At 44.6% G+C, this 5,284-nt stretch overlaps 1 non-coding gene across 1 annotated transcript; it reads left to right on the forward strand.

Moving 5' to 3' along the window:
• Positions 1-1,194: 1,194 nt before the first annotated feature.
• On the forward strand, positions 1,195-1,300 carry LOC148213241 (small nucleolar RNA R71). Its single transcript, XR_015793062.1, has one exon. It is a non-coding gene; the product is annotated as a small nucleolar RNA R71 (small nucleolar RNA).
• Positions 1,301-5,284: the final 3,984 nt, after the last annotated feature.

A 5,284-nucleotide genomic window follows, 5' to 3' on the forward strand; every position in this document is an offset into this window, starting at 1 on the left:
AAAAACTTAGCATAATTTGGCATCTGTTCTAGAGCATCTACTAATGGTATATTTATATGCAGTTTGTTTAAAAATATCTAAAAATTTTCTAAACTGGGAATCATATATATTTTCTTAACTAATCTTTGTGGAAACGGGGGTAGGAGTAGTAAAAGAAGGCTGTACGTGGTGTACCTGTGGAGGAACACTCGGGGTGTCCTCATTACCTTTTCTAATATTCTCTTTTCTGGTGTTGTTGGATTTTCTGGTATCTTTACATTGGTTCAGTGGACGGAATCTGTACATCTGTTGTTGGCATTGTGGTCCATCATATGCCAGTCCACTCCTGAGGGTGACAGCTTTGCACTGTTCTTTCCCTTCTCGTTTTGGTAATTCAGTATGGCCTGGAAAAGAACCTTGTGGTCTATTCTTCAATTCATTGGCGAGCTGTCCCAATTGGGTCTCGAAATTCCTCATTGATGCCGCTTGGGATTGTATCACTGCGTCGGTTCGGGCCATGTACTCCTTCATCATATTCTCAAGATTTGAGTTGTTATTTTGAACTGGTGGAGTCTGTGTTCTCTGATTGTACTGCTGTTGCGGTGGTGGGATGTATTGCTGTGTAGGTGGAACATAGGGCTGCTTGTTCTGTGGCTCTGCCTTTGATTAAAACCGCTCGAACCTCCTTGTCCTCCCCATGAGAAATTAGGGTGGTGCCTCCAACCTGGGTTGTAGGTGTTCGAATATGGGTTTAAAGTTCCTATTGTTCCCATGTCCTACATAAAAAACAGAAGCAGGGTTATGTGGACAATTATCATAAATATGGTTTCACTGCAAAATGAAACAAATGAGATCGTTGACTTGGCAAACAGGGGCAGGAGTGCAATAATCCGACTGCACAGGTTGTATCGGCGTGGCTAATGGATTTTTTATTCCCAATGCCATCTCTTTTAGCTTTGGTTCATTTGTAACCATCTCTTTTGCATCGAGGTCGCAATGTCCAGAGCCAAAACTCTAGCTGGATCTTGCTTCTTTGGTGCTGCCCTAGATCTTTGCGAACACCATAGTTCGTTGTGTGAAGCTAAGTCATTTAGGATGTCAACTATCTCGTTGAATGTCTTCTTTGTAAAGGCTCCGTTGGCAGCATTGTTTAGCATCATCTTAGTAGGATGATCTAAACCTCTAAAGAAATGTTCTATCTGGATGCATGCCGGCAAGCCATGGTTCGGACATTCCTGATTAGTTCTTTAAATCTCTCCCACGCCTCGTGAACAGGTTCACGATCATACTGTCTAAAGGAGATGATCTCCTCTCTGATATCAGCGTGGCGAGTAGGTGGAAGAATTTTGTTAAGAACTTCTCCACTAACGACCCCCATGTGGTGATGGATCCCGGTGGAAATGCATTGAGCCATGCTCTAGCTTGGTCCTTCAAAGAAAATGGAAAAAGTGTTAGTCTCAGAGCATCGTCTGTTATACCAGGTAATCGAAATGCATTTGCAATTTGAATGAATGATTTCAGATGATCATGTGGATCCTCATGTTCCTGCCCTCCAAAATGTCCAATTGTCTGCAACATTTGGAACATCATTGGTTTAAGCTCAAAGTTTGCGTGGGCTGGAATAGGGTTGACTATCCCTGAATCAAAGTTCTGAAAAGCCGTGGCGGCATATTCTCGCATTGCCACGTCTCTGTTGTCCGCCATCTGGACATGGTTGAATTCATCATTTCTCGCATGATCCCTCATTACCGTTAACAGCAGGTGGATCAACGGATCACGAGGTGGAATATCTGTCATTGATGTGCTCGTACTCTCTACCTCACTTTCAGGACTGATTTCACCTTCTCTCTCTTTTTGCTTTTCTAGTTGTTTTCGAAGTCTTTGCTCCTTTCGAGTTTTCGAAGGGTCCGCTCAATCTCAGGGTCAAGGGGTAGAAGAAAAGATCTTGTGCTCATGCACTTTAACTTACCCTTGTGAAAAAACGACAAAAATATAAAACAAAAACGGTGGATGGAAATTACACCCAACAACAATTCACAAAAATAAAAACTAAAAGAATTTGAAAATAATTTTAAAACTAAGTCCCCGGCAACGGCGCCAAAAACTTGACTGGGAGTTTATGCTGAACGCACGCACTAAGCGTGGTAATATTATATAGATGCAAGCGCACACCTGTCAGAGTAATATAAAATGGATGGAGTATCCAAGTATCGATCCTCAAGGACTTCTAAATAATTTCCAAACTCTAAAGTTTTAAAAATAGTGAATGTTGTTGAAATGAGTGATTCTTGTAAAAATGGGAAGTGGTCACAAATAATGGTTTTGGATTTGGGATTTGTACTTATAATGATAAAACTAGCCCGAATTACTTCAAGTTAGCCAACAAAGAATCAAGGACATGCTAAGGATAATATGCATTTTACTTTAGAAACCAACGACTACGCTTCTCACTTGACTTATGTCTAAGCAAGTTCAAAGTCCTAAGACATTCCCTAATATGTCTATTATGAGAGATATCTTAGTTTTAGGATGGAAATAGTCGCAACCTCGGGTTAAGGTCCTATGTCTAGGCTACTTAAGCGAAACCCTTATGTCTAAGGCGCTCCTCTCCTCGGTTTAACCACTCAACAATGCAAATAAGCAACCTTTTCAGTATTGACTGTTAAGACTTACAGTGGCCTTCTCTAAATTCTAACTTTTTGGGAAAACATGTTGAGCAATGAATGGAAAGCAAAAACACTACTTCTTAGCAACCCTTTTTAGACATAAAGGCTAACTATCCATAACTGGGCTAGAGACGGGAATTTAGAAAGACATATTGAAGAAAAATACAGCAAGTAAAATGGTTGAATGGGAATGCATGTGTGAAAAACAAAAGTTAACTAACAGAGAGTTTTTATCGGGATTGAGAGCTTCGCCCTTCTCTTTCAAGCAAGGGGGAGTGTCACGTGCTCTTTCCTCCAAAAACACAACTCTCTTAACTAAAAATAAAGTAAAGGCAAAGGGAAGATAAGCTCAATAAAGGAATGTAAAGTGCTCGGGATTTAAAAACCAAAAGTAACTAATGAAAGCAACTCAAAAGTACTTAGAAAGCAACAAAGAAACACTAAAAATGATCAAGAGAAGGAAGCAGCAGGCTTGATGATTTGGTGGTGGAGAAGTTGCTGGAATTTATAGTGTGCAGATTTGGTTAGGTAGGTCCTAAAACGATGGTGAATCACCCATTTCCAACTCTTTTGACTGACCAAATCGTGCTCAAACTGATAGTGGAACACTTCTTCTACACGTATGCATCGGTTGGAACCACCAAAACGCATTGGAAGACGCGTTTCATTAAGGGCAAAGTTGGAAGAAAACCTGTTCTGCAGGCTTCCCAGGCGCCTGGCGCCTCCCATGTAACTTTTTCGTCTTCTTTTGCTTCTTTGATTAATTTGCACTCCCAAATGGTCCTAAAATGTCATAAATACAATATAAGCCATCCACAAACCATAGCATAGAATTTTGCATGAATTGGAACTCAAACGATCGAGAAAAATCCGAAACAAAGCTGAAACATTGTAAAAACAGCATCTAAAACCTTCTTTACGCATGTAAACAAGCGTAATCAGTAGCTATTCTTCATATCGTTCCTGGTATCCTTAGGCTTCGAAGCATTGAATTTGAACCACTGCTGGAATGCGATCGCGTGAGAGTCGTGGCCCCATTTAATTCTGGTCGAACTCGGAAGCATGAAATTAAATCATCACATTTATTCCGATCATAATGCTTTTGGAACAGTCGTTACAAATTCATTGAAAACCTTTTGGCATTTCAAGGATAATAACGCTTCAGGTGTTCCGCGTTCCACGGTGCGAGAGGACATCTTCTTTCAGATCGGCCAATACGTACGTCCCAGGTCGGACTATGCCCTTGATCTCAATGGGCCTTCCCAGGCCGGATCAAGGGCACCCACATGCGTTTGGACCCTCCTTAAGACCAGATGTCCGACCTGAAAGGCCGAGGTCGAATGCGGGCATTGTAATGTCTGGCCATCCTGCCCTGATATTCCGCCAGGCGTAGCTGGGCCATTGCTCTTCTTTCTTCCAACAAGTCGAGGTTGAGGAGCAGCTCTTCCTCATTTGTCGAAGGCTCGTAATGCTCTACTCTGTTAGATGGCATGTCGATCTCAACCGCGACTACAGCTTCGGAGCCGAAGGCCAGGGAGAACGGGGTCTCACCCGTCGACCCCCGTTGGGGGTCCGGTACGGACCATAGAACTTTGGTAGCTCCTCGGCCCACCTGCCTTTCTTGGAGTCCAGTCTAAGTTTGATGCCTCGCTTGATGAACTTGTTGACCGCCTCCACTGCCCATTTGCTTGCGGATGTGCGGGGGACGAGCTGAGATGACTTATGCCAAGTTTGCTGCAAAAGTCTTTGAACTTGGCGTTGTCAAACTGCTTCCCATTGTCTGTCACTATGGCCTGTGGTATACCAAAGCGACATATGATATTCGTCCATACGAAGGACGTGACCCTGGATTCCGTTATGTGGGAGAGCGCTTCGGCCTCGGCCCACTTGGTGAAGTAATCCACAGCAACCACAGGGAACTTGGTCTGGCCCTTGCCCAAAGGGAAAAGACCAATGATATCTACCCCCCCACTGCGCGAATGGCCACGGGGCCGAGATGGGGGTGAGCAGCTCGGGGAGGGTTGGTGGATTATGGTTCCGTAGCGTTGGCAATTGTCGCAAGTTCTAACGAATTCTTGGCGTCCTGGCTGAGGTCGGCCAATAGTATCCTTGTCGGATCACTTTGGCTGACAGCGACCGGGCGCCTGAGTGATTGCCGCACACTCCTTCGTGGATCTCTCTGAGGACGTACAGGCCCTCTTCAGGGGTTAGGCATCTCAACAGAGGCAGGGAAAAGCCACGTCGGTACAATGCCCATCTCGGACCACGAACCGAGCTGCCCGCCTTGCCAACTTTCTGCGCTCCTTGGGGTCTTGTGGTGAGTTGCCCCTAATGAAGTCCGCGATCGGGTCCATCCATGAGGGTTATGGAGCGCCGATCTCCATCAGATCTGGCTCTAAGATCGAGGGATTATCTAGGATCTCGACGGGGACCGACCTGGCTAGGTCGGTCTCGTACGCCGATGCTAACTTGGCCAAGGCGTCAGCATTAGAATTTTCTGCCCGCGGAATCCGGCTTACTCGTAAGTTCGAAACTGGGCGAGGTATGATCTGACCTTGCCCAAATACTTCTCCATTCGGGTATTTGGCTTGGTATTCGTCCTTGATCTGGCTCAACCAGCTGGGAGTCTGAAGACCTTA

The sequence above is a fragment of the Momordica charantia genome (genome assembly GCF_013281855.1).
Source record: "Momordica charantia cultivar OHB3-1 chromosome 1 unlocalized genomic scaffold, Mcharantia_2.0 BLBB01000001.1, whole genome shotgun sequence".
Classification (NCBI taxonomy): domain Eukaryota; kingdom Viridiplantae; phylum Streptophyta; class Magnoliopsida; order Cucurbitales; family Cucurbitaceae; genus Momordica; species Momordica charantia.